The 22,520-nt window shown below is 39.1% G+C and overlaps 1 protein-coding gene across 4 annotated transcripts in view; it reads left to right on the forward strand.

The window, feature by feature from the left end:
• Positions 1–5,907: 5,907 nt before the first annotated feature.
• Positions 5,908–22,520, forward strand: part of Arhgef9 (Cdc42 guanine nucleotide exchange factor 9) — a 354,155-nt gene continuing 337,542 nt past the window's right edge. For 3 of the 4 annotated variants that reach the window (XM_074062551.1, XM_074062553.1, XM_074062555.1), the window contains exon 1: positions 5,909–6,514. The gene's annotated coding sequence lies outside the window, so the exon portion shown is untranslated. Of the gene's footprint in view, positions 6,515–22,520 lie in introns of all 4 variants that reach the window. The other variant, XM_074062552.1, reaches the window with a different exon arrangement.

Below are 22,520 nucleotides of genomic sequence, written 5' to 3' on the forward strand. Positions count from 1 at the left end.
ATAGGTAGAAGTCTATTCCTCAGGGAACTAATACCCATCCTCCAGGTGACAATTTCTTAGTCTTCTTAGGGCCAAGGAGAGTGAAGTGGTCCCTAGAAGGGAGACATTGGTCAGTATTATCAAAGGCATTTGGTGGGTACTTATATTTAGGGCATGGGCTTGGCTGAGGAAATTGGTCCAGTCCAAGGATCTCTGGCCACTCTGACTCCCCTTCCACAGGCAAAAGGAGATACGACATATTTGCCCCTTCCTTCTCTTCTTTACTTCCTCCCTCTCCATACCAGTGGGATCAGACTTACAAGGATTTCTTTTCATATCATGTGTAGAGTTCAACTTCCCATTGGCCTTCCAACCTCATCCCCCACCACAGACAGACTGAAGCATGACCCTTCTCTGCATCATGTCAGAAAGTGCAGCATGTCTTTCAAGCATGGCTGCATAAAGTAAATGATGAATGAATGAGAAGAAACAGCTTGGCTTCTGCCAGGCAGAGCAGGTAGGTGTTTTGGAATACCTAGAAGTGCCTTTGTAAGAGTCTGCCTATTCCAGTCTCATGTTTTATTTAATTAATTTGTTTTTGTGCCTTCAATATCCAAAATATTGAATAAAGATCAAAGTATAATTAGCAAGTGATATTTGTGAAGTCTTATAGGCAGTTTTAGAAATTACAAACATTGACCAGCAATTTTGTATTCACCTTATATTTGTTTTGTAAATTTCCCTATCCATCTTTTCATTTTTTCTTTTCTTTCTTTATTTTTTAATTAGAAAAAATAAAGACACTTACAAAGTTCTTAGAATATATCACAGTAGAATTCACCCCCTTCATCATTCTCCCATATCTCCCCTTCCCCCATTCCTGGAATAGTTTCAACAGGTCTCATTTTTCCATTTTCATACTTGTGTACATAATATTTCCACCATATTCATCCTCCTACACCCCTTCCTTATATCCTCCCCCTCCCACTGGACTAATCCCCCAGAAGGGCCTATTTTATCTTCCTGTTCTCCATTTTTGAAAGAAAACATTTTGTTTAAGATAGCTATACAGGGAGTTTCATTGTGACACTTCCATGTATGCATGTATTATAACCCAAACTGGTTCATTTCCTCTATTTTTCTCCTTGTCACCTTAGTTGGGATTGATTTTGTGTATTGATTCAGGAAGTATTTACAAAGACTCTACTCTCAGTATATGAAGACCATAGAAAGATTTAAATACTATGTTAAGGATTTGAGAGTATTGATGATACCATGGAAAGCTATTATAGATTTTACTGAGACAAACATCAGTATGAGGAGGTATTTTATAAAACTCATCATTGGTACACTAGTTAGTGATGTGAGAGCATACCCTGTGAGGGACTCTGTATAAGGTGAGATTGGAAAAGCCAAGGCCAGAGCAGAAGTTTAGAAGTACACATATCTGCATGTACATGGGAGTGTGTCATCTCTTTTCAAGAAAATTAAAACATTTTGATTATCACTTCTCAGTGCCATCATTTCTTTAGTTTCTTTTTTTGTACATGCTAATACCTTCACTATCACTGAATCAGCTCCCCCGCAACAAAGTATAAAAGTAAAAGTGATGGGTATAGTGGAAGAAAAGGTGATATAATTCTAAGATCTATTGAAGAACAATGCTGGAAGAGTATCTTTCAAATGGTCTCAATCTCCTCACAAATAGGGAAACTGAAGCTCTCAGTTGGAGTACTACCTACACACAAGTCACCAAAGAACTAAGCAGAGCTGGGATTTAAAACCTAAACCCCTAGATACCTTGCTCAATGTACCATATAACCTAATTATATCCTTTATGATGCTAAGAAACTGCATGTTTTGTTCTTTGTATATGAAGAAATATAGCAATAGAAGGAAGCACACTACGGAGGTATATCAGCAATAGGCATGGGTTACAATGAGTTAGACACTTTCTGCTCCACACCATCCCTCTCACCACTTTGCTGATTAACAGCATCAATTCACTCCTTGACTCAGCTAGTTTGTTGTTCAGTAGGTAGACATTTATTGAATACCAACTTAACATAGGCCCTTTTCTGGGTATTGTGGAAAGGACACAGAGAACAAACAATAAAATATGTTCATTTTCTATGTCTGCTGTAGCCAATTATCACACAGTAAGTATCTTAAAACAATGCAAATTTGCCAGCACACTGGTGGTTTATGCCTGTAATCCTAGCTATTCAGGAGGCAGAGATAAAGAGGATCTTGGTTCGAAATCAGATGCAGCAAATAGTTTTCAAGATCCTGTCTCAAAAAACCCAACATAAAAACGGCTGGAGGAATGGCTCAAGAGGTAGAGCTTGCCTGCCTAGCAAATGTGAGGCCCTGAGTTCAAACCCCAGCACCGTCCAAAAGATGCAAATTTATTCCCTTATAGTTCTGGATTCCAGAAGTTCAAAATTAGTCTTATCAGTCTAAAATCAAAGTATTGACAGCGCTGCTCCTTGTGGAAGTCCTGGGAGAGAATCCATTCCTTTCCTCTTCCAACTTCTGGTGACAGTTGACATTCCTCAGTTTGTACCTCATCAGTCCCATCTTCAGGGTCAACATCTCCAAATCTCTCTTACTGCATCTTTCCATTACCTTTTCCACTGCATCTTTTCCACTGTGTTTGTAAAATTTCCCTGTGTTTCCCTCTTATAAGGATACATTGTGATTGCATTTAGGTCACATCTGGATAATCCATGATATTTTCCTAAACTAAAAATCCATAAATTTGGTTGATGTTCTTTCTATACAAGAATGAATATAGAATTTTAAAATCTGTTGAAATCACCATAAGAAGGGGACTAAGGTATAAAATAAAAAAATAAAGGTGATAAACCAATTTGGGTTATAGTACATATATACCTGGAAATGTCATAATGAAACAAACTCCCTGTACAGCTATCCAAAACAAACAAAAATGTTGTTTTTCAAAAATGGAGAACAGAAAAGTAAAACAGGTACTGTCTGGGGGTTGGTACAAGAGGGAGGGGGGAGCATATAAGAAAAGGGTGTAAGAGGGTGAATGTAGTGGAAATATTATGTACTCATGCATGAAAATGGAAAAATGAGACCAGTTGAAACTATTCCAGTAATAGGGGAGGAAGGGATAAAGGAGAATGATGGAGGGGATGAATTCAATTATGATATATTGTAAGAACTTTTGTAAACATCACAATGTACTCCTAGTACAACAATACTATGATAATAAAAAAACAAAAATAAGAAAAAAATACTCCATAAATTTAATTACCTCTGCAGAGTCCTTTGACATGTAAGGTAATATACTCATTGGTCCTAGGGGACATCTTTGGGGGAGCCATTATTCAGCCTACCAAAAATGGTATAATTCTTTTAAAAATATTTCAATGTTTGAATTAATATACAATAATAATATGAGGGGATTTTGTTGTGATAATTCCATAGATGCATACAGTGTACTCCATTATATTCCTGTACCCTTCTCTTTCCTCCTCCTTTGTCAAACAGTGTTTGCTGGGTTTGATTATGGTGTCTTCATATGATGTATGTGATGTATTTTGATCCTCTTCATCCCTCAATATCCTTTTCTTCACCCCATTACTGCTGACTCCCCTCTTCCCCCCCAAGTTAGTTTCAAGGGTACAAGGAAAAGTGGAAGATGCAGGTAGGGATTTAGGATGTAGTTGGTGGGATAAGAGATGAGATCCAGGGCTAGAGTTTTTTTTTTTTCTTTTGATAACAACTGGCCTGTATGAAGTTCAAAAACATGACGAAGTTCTGTTCATTATGTTGCTCAACAGCTCATTAGAAACACTAGCCAACTCTGCTGAATATGGCTGGGGAAGTTCATACTAAATGAATCTCTTTCAAATATTAGCAAGGCTACAATCAAAAGTTGGGGTACACAAGATATAAACACTGCCTGACTTTTGACATGTAAAGTGTGGTAGTGGCCACTTGCTTGCCAAATGTCTGTTTAATTTTTTATGGTCTCTAGGACAGTGAGAAGCAGAAGATGTTAGGTGGGGGATGGGACCTAGTCAGGTTGTTTTCCAGTATAGGTGTCATTTGAATATTCATTTACTTTTTGAATGGCTGTTTTTCTCAGGGAAGCTTGAAACACAAAAGTAATCCTTATGATGAGGGCCTGTTGGGAGGCAATCAGGTGGATGAGATAATCTCTCTTAATCAAGGTTTTGGGGATTATGTTTCCATATGAGCAGAGTCTAGAAAGGTCTATCTCAAAAAGATCTAATCCCCCTGTATCCATCCTTGTCTCCTTTCCATTGCAAAAACTGTTAGCACAGACATTATTTATTATTTTTTATTATTATTTATTATTTCATGGTGATGATGATGAACAGCAATCAAAATATGTTTTATCTATATTGTCCATATTGTGCCTGCCACTACATATAGCATGTAGGAAGAACTGGCTTTTGTTTTGAAAGTTTCCAATGTAACCTCATCAAAACAGTTCCTGAGGAAAGAGTAAAGGATCCCTTTTCTAAAGCAGGAGTCAGGCTCTTTCCCTCAGAGTTTGATTAACCACTGATGATCTGGCTCCGCTTCCAGCAAGGACTGGAGTCATGAATGACAACAGAGAATCTTTCAGTTTTGGGAGAGGAAGAGAAACAAATATTTACAGTCCTTATTTTGGGCCAGGCACAGATCAGCATATTGAATCCTTTCTAAAATACTGTAAGGATATTATTATGGCCATTTTACCGGTAAGAAATAAGGAGGCCCCAAGACCATGAAGTGACCTGCTCAAGTTTTCTCTCCCAGTTTTGAAGCGACTAGATTTTTTTCAGTCTCCCATCAGACATTACATGCCCTGGCAGGAATACCAGGAGCAGGAGGAGGCAGTGAGGGATGGAAAAGAAGAATGTAGAGTGAGATGTGAGGGAAGTCCCAAGTCTGGTTTTTGTTTGAGGCTGACAGGCTATCCTGCAAGCCAGATCCTAGCTGGCATCTCTATGGCAACTCTACAGGATAAACTTGTTCAGGACAACTCATTTGTTTTTATGGATAGTTGCATTTCTGTCTCCAGGCAGAATTTTAAGGCAGTCTTACAGGGAGGGGAGTGTTGCTTCACACACTGCCTACATTGCACAGTGTTGAAATGACTTGTGTGCCACGCCCCGCACCCCCCCCCCCGCATATTATACAGATTTATTAACATAATTGCCTGATTGATTAGTGTAATCTATTTAAAAACAGGGATTTGTCCATTAAGCCTTTCTGGAAAATTCTGAACTAAGTGCCTTTCATGTAGGGAGCAGGGCGCCAGCGTGGGGATCCCCAGTCAGGAAGCAGACCTTCTTACTCCAAGTACACACCTGGTAATGGGGTAGAAAAGCACCATTCAAATTCCTGTGCCTGCTGAATCCCAGCTGGGTCATTCCAAACTGTCCAGGCTTGTTGATTGGAAGCATATGATTATAACGCTAATAGGGAAGGGGGGTTTTAAAATGCGCTCTGTGATTAACATGTGAGTAACTGGGAAACTGAGAGAAGTAGATTGAATGGGTCCAGAAAAAAGACTGTCGACAATCCGTCGGGCTTTCCCACTCTACTTTCCACGTCTCCCCAAGACCTGCTGGGCTTCCAGGGGGTGTGAAGCAGCACCTAAAGCGAGGGTGTGGCGCTCTGCGGGCCGCTTTGGTGGCATTTGAAGGCGGCCTCTAGGCATAGCCTGCAAAGGAGCTGACTCCTTTCCCAAGCTGTCCCAGCTTGCAGCCATTTACTCCCAGGAGCTCAGCAATGAGGCTGATGAAATGTTTGGGTTACAAGTCAGAGCTTGGCTGACCAACCCGAGTAAGCGGCAGGGGCGGCCAAGGGCAGGATCATCCGCCCTTGCCTGGGTTCGCCTTCTGGCTCTGGCGCCCCCTCCTCCCTTCCTTGGGGCAGAGAGGTCCCAGGAGTTCGCTTCTGGGGAGTGCGCGAGTGAACGTTGCGCTGGCCTCCAGCCAGCCTACTATTGGAGGGCTGCAGAGTTCCAACCCAAACTTCAGAGTTGGGGCCCCTCCCTCCTTCCTTCGCCTCTTCGGCTGGCTGCATCTTCCGCCAATTGTGACCTGCAGATCCCGCCGCCCTGACGACCAGTAGCTGACGAGGAACAGCGGCCAGGGGCTGTGCAGTCGAACTAAGGGCTCCTTTGCCCTGAGTTGGCGCCGGTTGGATGCACCTCCGCCCGTGCAGTCAGGCGTTTCCATAACCTGTCAGGGGAGGCAACTGACCCATCCTCTTCGCATACCGGGAGAGGCGCGGCAGGGGGCTAGGGACCAAAGACACGCGGTGGCTCTTTTGCTAGGTAGGTCTGACGGGGCGGAGGACAGCAGCGCTCAGCTGCGGTGGCACTCCGTTTGAAGCTGCCGCCAAACAGCCCGCTAGCCTGACAGTCCATCTTTAGTGGGTCTGTCCAACTCTGGTCTGCAAGCGACGCGGGATTGCTTGGCCTGCTTTCCGTCCACGATCTGAACGTCGCGTGGCACCGCGTGATCGGGACGACTCAGCCAAGGTACGGACTCATTTACTCGCCAATCCAGCCGCCCAACGGAATACTGCTGGTGGTTCCTCACTGCTAGCAAGGGAACTCCTGCTGCTGGTTCCCTGCGGAACCCGTGACCATGCTGCCAAGGGAACCGCCCAGTTTTGCCACCAGCAGCTGGAAAGTGGCAGAGACCGGAAGGGACCCTGACAGGGATAGCTGGGGTATGCCAGGGTAAGGCGGTAGCACAGGGCGCCCACCTGCTACGATGCATGGCCCAACAGTCAGTTTGCGTGGTTTACCAAGCCAGTTTATGGATTTAGGGATTGGGGGGTAAACTACCTATTCTTGAAAAGACCTCTTATGATGAGGTCGTGAAACAGGAAGAGTAGAACAGGTGTGGGTCATTAGAGGCACTTAAACAGAAAAGAGGTTAGAGAATCATCTGATCGTATTTTGGGAGCTATTCAGACCTTATGTGAGGAGTTATAGTATGTGACTAATAGGCCTTTTCATATCCTGAGCCTTCATAATCCTAAATTAAGGGACCAGGGATCCTTATTTATTTATTTATTTTTAAGTGTAGAAAGAACCTGAGACCCTGTGGGGATTTTTGGTTCAGACTCCTTACTGTACCCATTCAGTGATTCTCTATTTCTTGTGTTTAAGGCTCAGGATTGGAAAGAAATGGTTAAACTTAAGCAGATTACAAAAGGAGCTTCTCTGAACTATCATGTTGGCTCAAAATGCACATTTAACTTCAGGATAATTGTTAGAGGAATAGCTTAGCTTTTGAAAGTCCAGGTTGGTTCAGTGTGGATAGCTGGAGGTACCTTCCTTTGACATGAAGAGGGTGGGGTGTGTGTGTGTGTGTGTGTGTGTGTGTGTGTGTGTGTGTATGAATGATAGGCAAGGATAGGATGTTTGAAACAGAAAAATAAAATAAGCTCCCTGCCTTGTGAAGGAAGACACTGTGCAGCTATTCCTCAAGGAGGGGGCTGGGGTGCAGCTCCAGTATGCCTTGGGATCCCTAGTTTATCTGAAGATTTCAAGGTAGAGTGCAATAAAAGTGGCTGGTGGTACCAACATCATTTTAACCAGAGATGAAGTTTAGGTCTGGAACTCAGGTCTCATGACTCATTGACCATATTTGGCCATGAGGTAATGAGTACAGGTAGAAAGCCTGAAGAAAAGCAGAGACACTTCATGATTATATAGTATGTTTTGCTCCTTTCTGGGGCAATATCAGTATTTTGGGCAATGAGAACCTGAAGCCTAGTCTTCCTCTGCCTCCCCACTTTCTCTTTCTCTCCTTGTTTTTTCTCTTTCTCTGTTACTGTGCCCATCTGTCTCTCTGTCTCTGTCTCTCTCTCTCTCAAATACACACACGTAACTTCTTATCACTATCTACTTAGGTGCAAGGTTTTTGTCTCTAATTTTCTATCCCTCTAAGGGTCCTTCAATATCAGGTGCTCAGAAAATGAACAAATCAGATGAATTTAGTTTGAAAATAATCATGGGTTCACACATCAAAAGTCTGAGTTCCAGACCTAAACTTGCTCTAACTTCATATGTAACTTTGGTACCTTGCTCTCTCTGGTCTTGATTTGTCGTCTGTAATACTGGATTGGGCTAGATATGTGAGTTTTCAACAAAGACAATTTCCATGGAAGCATAGTATGCCCCTAGTTAAACTTCTTGGGCTCTGAGATCATCTTCTAGTCCATAGCCTGCCTTACTACTGTCCTTCATGGAAACCCCCATGAACAATCTTCTGGGTTGTGAGAGGAAGAAGCAATATCAATAACACAAGTGGTCTACAGAGTTTGCTATAACATTCCCCGAGTTTGATTCTTGGTTCTTAAAAGCACACTTTTCATCTGAAATCACTGCTGGTTCTTTGGGCCTCTGAAAGGAGGTGCCAGTCCTTGCCTAGTGCCTGAAGCCAAAGTTTCAGTTTTGTCTTTAAGACATCCTTCTAAATTAGTCTGTCTCTCCATTTTCTTACTCATTTTTGTTAGGACAGCTGAGTCCCAGACAAACCTAACTGAAGACTATACTCAAGTAAAAGGTAACTGAGCTCCAGAGAACATTATTGAGGACCACATGCAAATGGCACAGTTTACTCCATTTTAAACAGATTTTCCTGATTTAAAAAATAATAGGGATGGGAAAGGTATATTCAATAGATTGGAATTCTCCACAACTATTCTTCAGTTCACAAAATAGCCAGTTAAGGGAGGAGAAATATGGAGAGTAGCAAAGGGAGGAGAGAGATGGGGTAAGGAGGGGTGGATGAAAATCAGTGAGTGACACAGGAACTTAAAAGAGAAATAATTATAAACTTCTTAAATTGTTCTTTACCCTTGAGCTTTCAGAGCTCCCCTCTGAATAAAAAAGTAATTGTTCATAACAGTTCACCACAGGCAGTGATCAGAGTGCCATTACTCTAGACTGTCTCTGGTCCCCTGAAAGTAGGCCCCCTTCAACAAGCCATTTATTCCCTTCCTCCTTGCCTCTCTAACTTGATTTTTGCTATCTTTCTGCTTTCATAACTACCATTCTGCAAGCTAGACTAGGGTTGGGGAGTCAAGAAATAGGCTCTCAGAAGATAAAGATGGCTATGGAAGATTAGACCATCAGTCTGAGAACCTTGAAGCCCAAAATAAGGAAGCTGGTAGTTAATCCTTTGTTTTTCATGGCCCTGGTGATGGGGAGGGTTGGGAGCTGGGGATGTTTGCCTTCTTAGACTTGAGAGGTGAGAGAGATCCCTGAATTAGTAATAAGTCTAAAAGGGAAGAGTTTGCTGAACTTTAGGAATGAGTGGACCAGCATTTTCTGCATTAATTTTCTCTTGCCCACAGCTAGAATTCAGAGTGCCAGCTGATATCTTAGCCAATAACTGGATAGTTATATCCTAGAACCACGATCTGCCTCAGTTTAGAATTACAGAAAGTATTTTTCCACTACTATTTATTAAAAATTTTTTCCTAATATTACATGTATTAGAGTACCATATTTACAACCAATAATATTTATATAGAATGTAATTTATGCCAGATACTGATTATATATATATATTCATTTATTCCTCACAGCAGTCTACTTGAGCCTCCTTTTGTAGCAGGTGGGTTTAGCCATCCTAAAGTCTCTGTGTTGGAGAAGGGGCTATTCAAACTGAATCCATATTGCTCCCATGACTGAAGCCTATAAATCCCAAAGACCCTGCAATAATGGGAATGAGCTACCAAGATCCCTTCTCTTACCCAGAGATGAGCTGATGGAGGGAAGAAGTTGCATTTGATTTGGGAGATATTGAGGGAGGAGAGGCCCAGAATAAGGAACAGCAGGAGTGACTTTCAGTCAGCTAATCAGCATTTACAGTGGCTAACTATATGCATAGACTAAGACCAGGATATTCTGGTGGGGGTGGCAGGAGAAGGTATAGAGAGATGGGAAAAGACTGTGGAGGAGGTCAAAAGGGCAAGGACTCTAGTCTTGAGGCCTTAATATCCAAGGCTTCCTTACTACACTTCTAGAGCAGCAAATAGTAATTAAGTTCTAACCATTGTGGTTGCAATATTAAGGATATAGAGTCTCAGCGAGAAATGGGCACCTGCTGGCCTTTTAAGAATATGTGAGGAAGAGAGGGGATGACATTCCTGACAGGGTATTGGGGGGGATTGCCTTTTTGTAGCTAAAATCTGAACAAATGATCATCCCCTCTTTCCTACTCCCCCCCGGGGCAGTTATTTTCCTTTCTGTGCCCACACTTCCTTCCCCCCCGCTTCCTGTCCTTTGATTGAACAAAGATGAAATCATAACTTGGTGGTGACTCTCTGAGATTCAGACAGCTCTGTACCTATGTGAAGTAGCCCATTTGTTCCTTGGTCCGGGTCTTCCATTGTCTCAGACTATTGACTAAGATCTTTCTTCCCACAAATGAGGTCCCACAAATTCTGGGACCCTGAAGCTGAAGTAGACTAGGCTTCCTCCAAGTGTGAAGTTCAAAGCTCCATGCCTTAGTCTGGTGGATGAGGGAAAAAGACAAGAAGAGAAGGAACTATTAAAAAGCTGTGGAGGGGGACTGGAGGCATGGCTCAAATAGTAGAGCACTTTCCTAGCATGCATGAGGCCCTGGGTTCAATCTGCAGTACAGAAGAGGGGAATTATGGAGGAGCTGGGGGTTTCGCTAGGTTGTTAGAGTACACACATAGCTTGCTCAAGGCTCTGAGCATGGCTCAAGGCCCTAGCATCAAAAATGAAAATCTATGAATCTAGTGCTCTGGTAAAGTAAGATAGGGAGAGCTTAATCAAGGAAGATTTCCTAAAGAAGGTGATACTCCAGAGTGGCCAGATTGGGCCTGAGTGGGAGAGAAGAGGGAACTGAAGTTAGAGCAATATGTTGGGGACAGATTGGCAATTGTCATGAATGCTAAGTGAGGAATTTTATTTGATTCAGAAAGAAACTGTGTGAAGAGTGAGTTTTAAAAGGAGGAATCTGGATGTAGGCAAACCAGTAGGGATTACTGCAACCATCTGGGTAAGGGAGGCCCCAGGTCTGAATCAGAGCAGTAACAATGGAGCTACAGAGGAGGGGATGCATGGAAGAGTTAGGAAACATGATGAATCATAACTCTTTTCTGTTGTTTGTAAAGACAGAGGAAAGACATGATTCACAAAGTTGAGAAAGAAACTCTAGAAAAGACTTTCTCAGTATTCTAGAAATTTTGAAACTGTCATTAAAATGGTATTGTGGGTACATAGGGAAGATACTTGTTTTAAAGAGATGCATGCTGAACATTTAAGGTGAAACTTCATGATATCCATAATTTAAACTATTTCAAAAATAGCTGAAGTAGAATGTTAATAATTGTTAATAATGTTAATATAGTAGAATGTTAATAATTGTTAAGTCTAGGTGATGGATCTCTGAGTGTTCATTATAGTACTCTTATTAACATTTGAATAGTTTTACATAAAATGCAGAAAAGTGCAATCTGGGGACAGACTGCTCCAAAATCATTTGGGGAACATATTATATATACAGATTCCTGGGTTCTGTGCCCAAACCCATGAACCAGAATCTCAGGTTGGGGCCCAGAAATGTCCATGTGCCTCAAGTCTCTGAAGAATTGATGCTTGTTCAAGTTTGAAAACTGTTCCTCCAGAGACTGCTGCCTTTCAGCCCAGGGACTGCTGCTTTTCCTGTTTTCCTTGGAAAAGCCCAGGATGATTGCTTTCATTGGTGTTAGTGTCACATTTTCAGCAGTGGAAGTTTCTATATTGCCAATTTGTAGAGGCTCAGAGTAGACATGGGGCTACCTTAGATTTTCTACCAGTCAGGAGTAGGAGTGTGAAGGTGCTGAAACCACCTGGGCCATAGTTCATTCCAGGAGCTGATGATTGAACTCCCTTAGTATTTTATCTCTGCTTTGCTCCAATGTCCACAGTAGCCTCTATCCATCCCCATGGGTCATGGTAGTCAAATAGGCAAAACCAAAAAGCAGTCTCTGGGGTCAGAGCCCCAATTAAAATCCCAGCTGTGTGTTTACCAGCTTAGATGAACTGTCCTGAACTTCATTTTCCTCACCTGGAAAACATGGATGCTAATGGTACCAATTTCACAGGGTTGCTATGAGAATTAAGTAAGGCCACGCATAGGAAGTTTATGGAGAGGCATCATAAATATTGGTTATTATTTTTGGTTTTTTTCCTCATCTCTGAAAAAATCTCTCTGGTTTTGAATGTGCTTAAACTGTTGTCCTATCACCTTGGTGCAGGAAGACAATTCTGAGACAGAAAGGATTCTTTACCAGACCCTATGGAAAGTTTAACTTTTGTATGGCCAGGGGACCCTGAAGTACTATGTTCTAAAGTAGCCTCTATAGCTATAAGGACAGTACTGATACAGGTTCAGAGGAAGGGGATGAATGCATTGAGTAACACCTAGAGCTGGAAGCTATACTTCATGCAGCTAATGGTTTAACATATTAAACTATAAAACACTTTTTGTGGTACATGCTATGCAAGCATTCTACCACTGAGCTATGTCCTCAGCCCAAAGCATAAAACATTTTACAGAATTGTTTCTCATAATCTCAGTCAAACAGAAGAAGAGGGAAGAAGTACCCTGGGTTTTTCAGGAAACTGGAAGCCAATCTGGGATTGGAAAAGACAATGATTATGAAAGAAAGGCCTGTCAAAGCTCTGTGAAGAAGAGAATAAGCCTTTTTTTGTAATGCAAAGTTGATATCCTGTGTAGGAGAAAGGGTCCTAGTCAGAGTCCCAAAGACTTCTGAGAGGTCAGCCATGGGTTTGAGTCTTGGCTCTTCCACTTACTGTGAGACTTTGAACAATATACTTCTGTCTCCTTTATCTGCAGAGTTAGGGTTAGGCACAAGAATTTGAAGGCCTCCTGCAGCTATGTTAGCTCACAAATGAAAGGTTTTTCTCCTCAGAGAAATTTCAGGCATAACTGAGCAGGCAAGAGATAGTATCTAAGATCTGGGCCCCTGAATCTACATAGGGTCTGAAGCTAGCACCTTTTGCAGCTCAATAGCAGATTTATGTTTGACCTGAAGTAGATTCTTAAAAAATCTGTTCTTCATGTCCATGCCACACTGACTTTTTGCCCCGGTCTTTGTCACTTACTGGCTTTTTTTTTGGTGGTACTGGAGTTTGAACTCAGGGCCTCAAACTTGCTAGGCAGACACTTTATGACTTGAGCCACTCCACCAGCCAGTAATGGTTGACTTTTTAACTTCTGTAAGGAAGTGTCTTTGAGCTGCAGGAGTAATATAAAAGAACTGATTCCATCCCAGAGGTCTTTTCCTTGCCAGTCCAAATCATTTTTTAGAACTCAGTTTAATTCAATATAATTTTTTAAATATATATATTTTTGGTGGTACTGGAATTTGAACTCAGGGCCTCACACTTGCTAGGCAGGTACTCTACCACTGAGTCACTCTGTTAGCCCATCAATGTAATTTTTTGCAAAATTTTTTGCTAGGGTAAAATATGCATAAGTTAAAATTTACCAGTCTAATCATTTTAAGTGTGCAATTTAGCAGAATTTGTATACATTCATGATGTTCTACAACCATCATTGCTATCCATTTTAAAAACTATTTGATCATTAGAAATTCCATACCCATAAAATGACTCCCCATTTCCTCTTACTCATAGCCTCTGGTAACCTCTATTCTATTGTTAATACTCATTCATTCTTTTATCCTTATTTGTTTATTTACTTATTTGATATAGGGTCTCACTATGTAGCCCAGGCTATTCTCCTGCCTCAGCTTCCTGAGTGCTGAAATTATAGACATGCACCACTATGCAGTTTCTCTATATGAGAGAATGAAAAAACAATGCATAAAATGTATTAAATATTTGTTTCTTAATTTCATTTTTACATAGTTCATTGTTAGCATGTAGTAATGCAACTGATTTTTTGTGTTGATTTTATAATTTACTACTTTGCTGAGTTCTTTGATTAACACTAAATGTTCTTTTGTGGTGTCTTTAGGACATTCCACATATGACATCATATCATCTTTAGAGATATTTTTACTTCAATATTTCAAATTTGGATGCAAGCAGGGATAGTTTTATTACTTTTCAATTTTCCAATTTTATTTATTTATCTTGCCTAATTGTCCTGGATAGACCCTTCAGTACTATGTTGAGTATAAGTGGTAAAACTGTTACCCCTGAGTGTATTTTATTTTACCAAAAACACTCTTTCAGTCTAGTGGCCTTTATCATGTTGAGAAAGTTTCTGCCTGTTCCTAGTGTATTAAATGTTTTTATCATGAAAAGTTTGGGGGAATTGCTGTGATTTTAATGTGCCCCTCAAAAATTTATGTGTTGGAAATTTGGTTCCTGATACAGCAGCATCGAGAGAGTGGGACCTTTGGGAGGTGATATAGTCATGAGGTCAGAGACCTTATGGATCGAAGATTAATGGTTTAATAGGTTTTTTGTGGGAGTTGCTTTGTTACAAGTTAAAGTCTCACCATGTGCTGCCATCCTCTATGTTGCAATACAGCAAGAAGGATCATGCCAGATGCTGAGCAGATGCTGGTGCCATGCTCTTAGACTTCCAAGCCTCCAGAACCATGAGCCAAGTAAACTTCTTTCCTTTATAAATTACCCAAACCTGGGTATTCTGTTCTATAATACATCAGAAAATGGACTAATACAGGTATTAATTTTGATGCTCATATGCTTAATTTCTTCATTCTATTAATGTGGCATTTACATTGATTTATTTTCATATGTTGAAGTATCCTTATATTCCTGGAATGTATTGATTATAATATATAATCATTGAAATATATTACTGGATACAGTTTGCTAGTGTTTTAATGAAGATTTTAAAAGTTATTGGTGTATATTAATTGTAAAAGGAGTTCCATCATATTTACATAATGCATATGATGATCGTTGATGATATTCACTCCCCTCTAAAAGTGCCCCCTTGGTAAAATTGGTTTACAGTTTTAATAGGCTTCATTATTCTGTTTTCATAATTCATATAATGTACTTTAATCATGCTCAGCCCCCATCACCCTCTCCTTTAACCTTTACCCAACTGGTTCCCCATCAAACAGTCCCCCTTTTGTACTCATTATTTTTTTCAATTTTTTGAGGTCTAGATTCCATATGTGAGAAAAAATATGTGATATTTGTCTTTCTGAAGCTGACTTATTTTGCTTAACCTGATGATCTCCAGTTCCATTCATTTTCCTGCAAATCGCATAATTCCATTCTTCTTTATGATTAAACAATGCTCATATATATATATATATATATATATATAATCATGGTTTATTCATCTAGGCATCTAGGATGATGATATAACTTGGCTATTGTGAATAGTGCATGGGTGTGCAGATATCTCCACTGTATGTTGACTTCCATTCCTTTGGATATATGCCCAGGAATGATATAGCAGGGTTATATGGTTGTTCTAATTTTAGTTTTTTGAGGAACCTTCCTACTGATTTCCATAGTGGCTGCACTAATTTACATTCCCACTAACAATGTGTAAGTGTTCCTTTTTCTCCATATCCTCACCAGTATTTGTTGTTTTTGATTTTCTTAATGATAGCTATTTTGACTGAGATGAGATACAATCGCATTCCATTTTGATTTTCATTTCCTTTATGGCTAAAGATATTGAACATTTTTCATGTACTTCTTGGCCGTTTGCGGGTTTTTTTGAGAACTGTGTATTCAATTTATTCACTCATTTACTGATAGAATTATTTATCTTTTTGGTCTTTAATTTTTTTCAGTATTGAGTTTGAACTCAGGTCCTCATATTTGCTAGGCAGGTGCTCTACTATTTGAGCCATGCCCCTAGTCCTGGTGTTTAATTTTTTGAGCTCTGTGTATATTCTAAATATTAACCTTGTCAGATGAATAGGTGACAAGGATTTTGTCCCATTCTGTAGGCTGTCTCCATTCTGGTAATCATTTCCTTGATGTTTAGAAGCTTTAAAATTGATCCAATACCATTTATCAATTCTTGCTATTAATTCCTGAGCAATTGGGAGTCCTATTCAGAAAGTCACTTCCTATTCCCGTATCTTAAAATGTTTTCCTCTAGCAGATTGCAAGTTTCCGGACTTACATTGAAGTGTTTGATCTACTTTGAATTGATATTACTACAGTTTGAGAGAAAGGGATCTAGTTTCAGTTTTCTACATGTGGATATCCACCTTTCCTGGAACCATTTGTAGAAGAGGTTGTCTTTTCTTAAACATATGTTTTGACACCTTTGTCAAAGAGCAGATCATTGTAGCTGTGTGGGCAGTAGTATGCTGTATTCATTACTAGGCAGGTAGGCAGGTGCCTTGATCCATACTGCCAGCGGGTTTTTTTTTTTTTTTTTTTGTGATCCTGGGGCTTGAACTCATTCTTGTTAAAAAAATGACTTTTTTTTTTTTGGCAATACTGGGGTTTGAATTCAGGGCCTTGCGCTTGCTAGGCAAATACTTGAGCCAGGGCCCCAGCCTTGTATTTGTTACTATGGCTCCATAGTATAATTCAAGTCATGTATTGTCATACCTCTAGAATTTCTCTTTTTGCTCAGAATTGCTTTGGACAGTCAGGGTCTTTATGCTTCCATATGCATTTTAGGATTGATTGTTCTATTTCTGTGAAGAATGAGGATGCCATTGCGATTTTCATTGGGAAATTATAGATTACTTTTTGTAGTACAGTCATTTTCACAATATTAATTCTGCCAATCTATGAATGTGGGAGTTCTTTCCATCTTATAGTGCCTTCTACAGTTTCTTCAGTGTTTAACAGTTTTCCTTATAGAGGCATTTCCGTCTTTAGTTACATTTATTCCTAGATAATTTATTTTTTATTCTTTTGAGGCTGTTGTGAATGGGGTTATTTTCCTGATTTCTTTCTTAGCATTTCATTATTGGTATACAGTAGACTCTTGGTATTTGTGGGAAATATGGTTCCAAGAAGACCACTGCTGAGGAAAACACCATGCTCAGTATGCATAGAGTTCAGTATTGTACTGTGGATGTTTGATTCATTTTCCCTGTAATACTGCTCAACTTCCACTAAAGACATGCAAGTTTTTAGCAAATCTAGAATTAATTTTCACTTTATTACTTGAATTAAGCACATTACATGCCATTTTTAGCTTGGTAGGATTACCATAACTTTTGCCTTGTTTTTTGGGAGGGATATTTTCACAAAATTAAAGGCAGGAGACACTCAATGGATCATACAATGATTTAAACACAACTAATGAAAACATGGCACTGACTGAGAGCTTCTTTGCAGCACCTGAGCTGCATAATGCAAGTGTGGGAATTTAAAGTGTTTTTAAAATTTGTTTTGATATTTATTTATTTTTGGTTGTGCTTGGTAAAAACCACATGCAATAAATCCACAAATAAAGTGAACTTATTGTATAGAAAAGTTACTGATTTTTGTTTGTTTATTTTGTATTCTGCCTCTTGGCTAAATGTGCTTTCTGCAAGCAGGCATAATTTGATTTCTTCATTTCCTGTTTACATTCTTTTATTTCTTAATCTTGACTTATTGTTCTGGCTAAGCATTCAAGCACTATATTGAAGAAAGATATCCTTCTCTTTTTCTTTTCAGAGGAAATGCTTTCAGTTTTTCTCCATTTAGTGCAATGCGGGGTATTGGTTTGTGATATATAGCCCTAATTATGTTTAGGTGTGCTCCTCCTTTCTAGTTTCTTCAGGGTTTTTATCAATAAGGGATGTTGAGTTTTGTCAAAGGCATTTTCTGAATCCATTGAGATGATCATGTGATTTTTGTCTTTAATTGTATTTATGTGCTGTATTACATTTATTAATTTGCATATGTTGAACCATACTTGAAATGAAACCAACTTAATCATGGGGCATGATCTGTTTAATGTGTTGTTGAATTCTGGTTATGAGTATTTTATTGAGATTTTTTTGCATCTGTATTTATCAAGGAAGTTGTATTGTTTTCATTTTTGTGGTGTCCTTACCCAGTGTTGCTATCAGGATAATATGACTTCCTAGAGTGAGTATGAGAGCATTCCTTTCCTTTCTAGTTTGTGGAATGGTTTGAGGAGCACTGGTACATTGGAGCATTCTTTTTCAAAGGTCTGCTAGAATTCAGTGGTGAATCCATCTGGTCATTATGGTTTTCTTCGTTGGGGACTCCTAATTACTGCTTTAATCTCATTTAGTGTTAGAGATTTCTTTAGATTGTTTATATCCTCTTGGTTTAATTTGGTAGGTCATATGTGTCTATAAATTTATCTATTTCTTCTAGATTTTCCAATATCTTGCAATGTGTGTTTTCAAAATATTCCCTGATGATCCTCTGAATTTCTCTAGTGTCTGTTGTGACACTCCTTTTTCCATCTCTAATTTTATTAATTTAGGTCTTCTTTCTCCTTTTTTGTTGTTTAGCTAAGGTCATGACAATCATTTATTTTTTCAATAAAGCAACTTTTTATTTCATTGATTATTTGTATTATACTTTTTAGTCTTTATTTCATTAACTTCTTCTCTGATCTTTACTATATCTTTCCATCTATTAATTTGGGGTTTGGCTTGTTTATGTTTTGCTAAGACCTTGAGGTACATCATTAGGTTATTTGTGATCTGATTTTTTAATACAGGCACTCATATCAATAAACTTCCCTCTTATTGCTTCTTTTGCTGCATCACATAGATTCTGGTATGTTGTATTTAATTTTCATTTGATTCTAGGAAATTTAAAATTTCTACTTTGATTTTTTTCAATGACAATTATATTGTTTGATCTCCCCTTGGCTATATAGTTTCTCTTGATATTGATAGGTAATTTTATTCCATTATGATCTGATAAGATAGAAGAAAGTATTTTAATTGTATTCTTAAGTCTTGCTTTATGGCCTAAAATGTGACTTTTTTGGATAAAATTCCATGGCTGCTGAGAAGAATGTATATTCTGTAGCTGTGAAGTGAAATATTCTGTTGATGTCTGTTGAGTCCGTTTGGCCTTCTCTAGATGTCTGTTAAGTCCAGTTTAACTCTAAAGTTTCAGAAGGGAACCAGGAACTAGAGAAAAGGTTAGATCAAAAAGAATTAACCTAGAAGGTAACACACATGCACAGGAAATCAATGCGAGTCTCCCTGTATAGCTATCCTTATCTCAACTAGCAAAAACCATTGGTCCTTCCTATTATTGTTATACTCTGTCTTCAACAAAATTAGAGATAAGGGGAAAATAGTGTCTGCCAGGTATCAAGGGGTAGGGGGGGAGAGGGAGGGGGTGGAGGAATAAGGGAGTGGGTGGGGGAAGAGGGGAGAAATGACCCAAACATTTATGCACATATGAATAAAATAAAAATTAAAAAGAAAATTAACTCTAAAGTTTCTTTATTCATTTTTTTTTGTTTGGGTGATCTATCTATTAAAAGAGAAGGGTATTGAAGATATCTGCTATTATCATATCTGTTCCTATCTGTCCCTTTATAGCCAGTAGTGCTATTTTTATGAATTGTGTGCACAAAATATTTGGTAGATATAAGTTTACAATCCTTATAACTTACTGATGTATTGTTCCCTTTATTAATATATAGTGACCTTGTTTATGTCTTCTGAGTATTTGGGCATGAAGTTTACTTTGTCAGCCATGAGTATAGCTACTCCTGTTTGCTTTAGTTTCTATTTCCACGGTATATCCTTTTCTATCCTTTCGGTTTCAGTCCATGTCTGTGCCAGTGAGGTGTGTCTCTTGTAGACAACAAGCAAGTGAATCTTGTGTTTTATAATTCAATCAGCTAGTCTGAGTCTTCTAATTGGAGAGTTAAGACCATTACATTTAGGGTTATTATTAAGAGGTATTTGCTGATTCCTGCAGTTTTGTTGGTGTTTTTCCTGATGGGTTTGAGTACTGTTTGTTCATTTCTTTCTCCCTTCTTTACCTTACTATATTGTTGGTTTTTTAAATAGATATTTGATTCTTTCTTTTCATTTATTTATGAAATAAATATGAAATTTGACCTCTTGTGTTTGTGACTGTCTTTCTTCCTAATCTGTATGTATGATTTTTTTTTTTAGTATCTTGTTCAATTCTGGTTTAGTTGTCATGAATTGCTTTAGTTTGTGCTTATCTTGGAAGATTTTTTTTCTCCATTAATTTTAAAGGGTAACTTGGTTGGTCATTATTAACTATCAGGATCTGAAATATATCATTCCAGGCTTTCCTGACTTTTAGGGTTTCTGCTTTGCCTTGTAAGTAAATTGGCATTTTTCTTTTTTAGTTTTCAATATTTTTTCCTTGTTCTGTTGTCTTAGCATTCTAACCATAATATGATGTGGAAAGAGGCTTTCTGTGCTTCTAGTTTGCATTTTTGCTTCTTATATCCCATGGATTCTTAGGTTTGATCTCTTGATCATGTCCCAAAGTTCTTGAAAGTTGTGGTTGCTCTTATGTTTTACTTTATTGCCATTTGAAAATAATTTTTCCCCAATTTTGTCTTCAATTCCTATTATTCGTTGTTCTGTTTGATTTAGTCTGTTGGTGATGCTATCCACAGTGTTTTTTATTTGATTTACTTAGTTTTTCATTTTGAACATTTCTGTTTTTGTTTGGTTTTTTTTTTCAGAATCTCAATTTCTTCACTGAATTTCTCATCCATGTTACTGACTTTCTCATCCAGGTATTGAATTAACTTCCTTTCTTCATTCACTGTATTAGTTGAGTCCTCTTTGAAGTCATTGATCATTTTGCAAATTAGACTTTTGAATTCTTTATCCAGAATTTCAGCCATTTCAGTATCTTTGAATTCAGTTATTGAAGAGTTACAGGCTTTTGGAGAAGTTATATTGCCTTGAGTTTTCATATTTCTTGTTTTTTAAGGTTGTGATTTGCATGTTTATTGGGATGGATAGCTCTTCACCTTTTATTCATTGACTTCTTAGTGAGCAGCCTTGCTCAATCCCCAGTACTACTCAGAGAGGAGAAGACAAACCCCTGTAACAGCAACAACACTGTGCAGGTTAATACATAATGCTGTGTGGTGGCTAAGGGCTGGACTGGCCAAGGGCCAGTTGTCATCTTCAGGGCTGCATTCACTTTACAAGCTCCCCTTCTTTGTATTCTCTGAGCTTTTGCTGGCCTCAATGAACTTTGCAACCTATGTACCAAGAAGATTCTCACTTGCTACAGATCCCCAGTTTGTGTATCCAGGTACTGCAAATCTCCAAGCCTCAGAGACAGTGTGTTGTAAAGTTGGAGAAGTAAACAGAATGATGATATTTGTGCTGGAGAAGGAGAAATGAGAAAACCTGGCATTCTGTCTCAGAATTTTCAGATTCTTCCCAGTAGTAAATCATCCTGCAGGATGGAGGAGGCTGGGGAAATTGAGCAGTCTGCACCACCTGGTCTCAGAGCTTTCAGTTTTGCCCAGCTGTAAGCCACACTCATTAGGGAAGCAACCATGGAGGACAAGCAGTCTTATGGACATGGGCACTGGTTCTGAGCTCGCAGTGTGTACAGTGATCCACAGGTGATGGAGCTCACTCCTTTCTGCAGAGGGAGGAGCCACCAGCCAACCACTACACCCTTCACAGTCTGAGCTCCATGCAGCCCAGACTTCTCAGTGTGTCCATGTATCACTCTCTCCCCTCTCCATAACTGCCTCTCATGGCTATCTCTCCCTCCTCAGATACTAAGGAAGGGTGTCCCTTGGCTCCCTGAATTGTGATTTTTTTCAGATCCTCAGAGTATCTCAGTCTCAAACAATAGGCTTCCTCTCAAGATGGTACCCTGCTATAGCTCTCTGAGCTATGGGGAGTGACAAAATGGATTTCTTCTTCATTGCTCACCACCCATACAAGAGGAGTCATTATCCCACAAAATCCCTGCACTTGATTTAAGACTTGTGTGTGAACCATGGCCTTATCCTGAAGTTAGAACTGCCAGTCTGTTTTCACCATGGTTTGTCTGGCTTACATTTTGGTTGTGGTTTTGTCTTCACCTCCATCCCCACCCCACCTGGAAGTTGATGATGGCACTGTGGGCTGTTTCCTAATTTTTTCTTGTAGCCTTTCTGGTTCTCTGTGGCTTTTAAGCTGTTCTCTTACCTCTTTTGTGGTTCCTAGTGTTCTTTGCTTTTTCTCTTTGGAATATAGTCTGTCTTTTTGTGTTATCCCTGACTCTTCTCATTCACAGAGTCATTTGGAAGAAGCTTCTATTCTGCCATCTTCTCCCAGAAACCTCTAAAAAACTTTAAAGACTTGTACTATATTGTTTTCTCTGACAATGTTTCATATGTGCCTAAGAAAAATTATGTATTCTGTTGTTGAGTGATCTCTATATGTGTATTACATTCAGTTAGTGCATAGTGTTGTGTAAGTCATCTGTTTACTTATTTATATCCTGTGTGGTGGTTCTATACATTATTGAAAGTAAACTGTTGAAGTCACCAGTTATTATTATAGAACAATTACCTCTCCCTTCAATTCTGTTAATAGTTTCTTCATATATTTTTGGAGCT

This window comes from Castor canadensis, chromosome X (genome assembly GCF_047511655.1).
Source record: "Castor canadensis chromosome X, mCasCan1.hap1v2, whole genome shotgun sequence".
Lineage (NCBI taxonomy): Eukaryota > Metazoa > Chordata > Mammalia > Rodentia > Castoridae > Castor > Castor canadensis.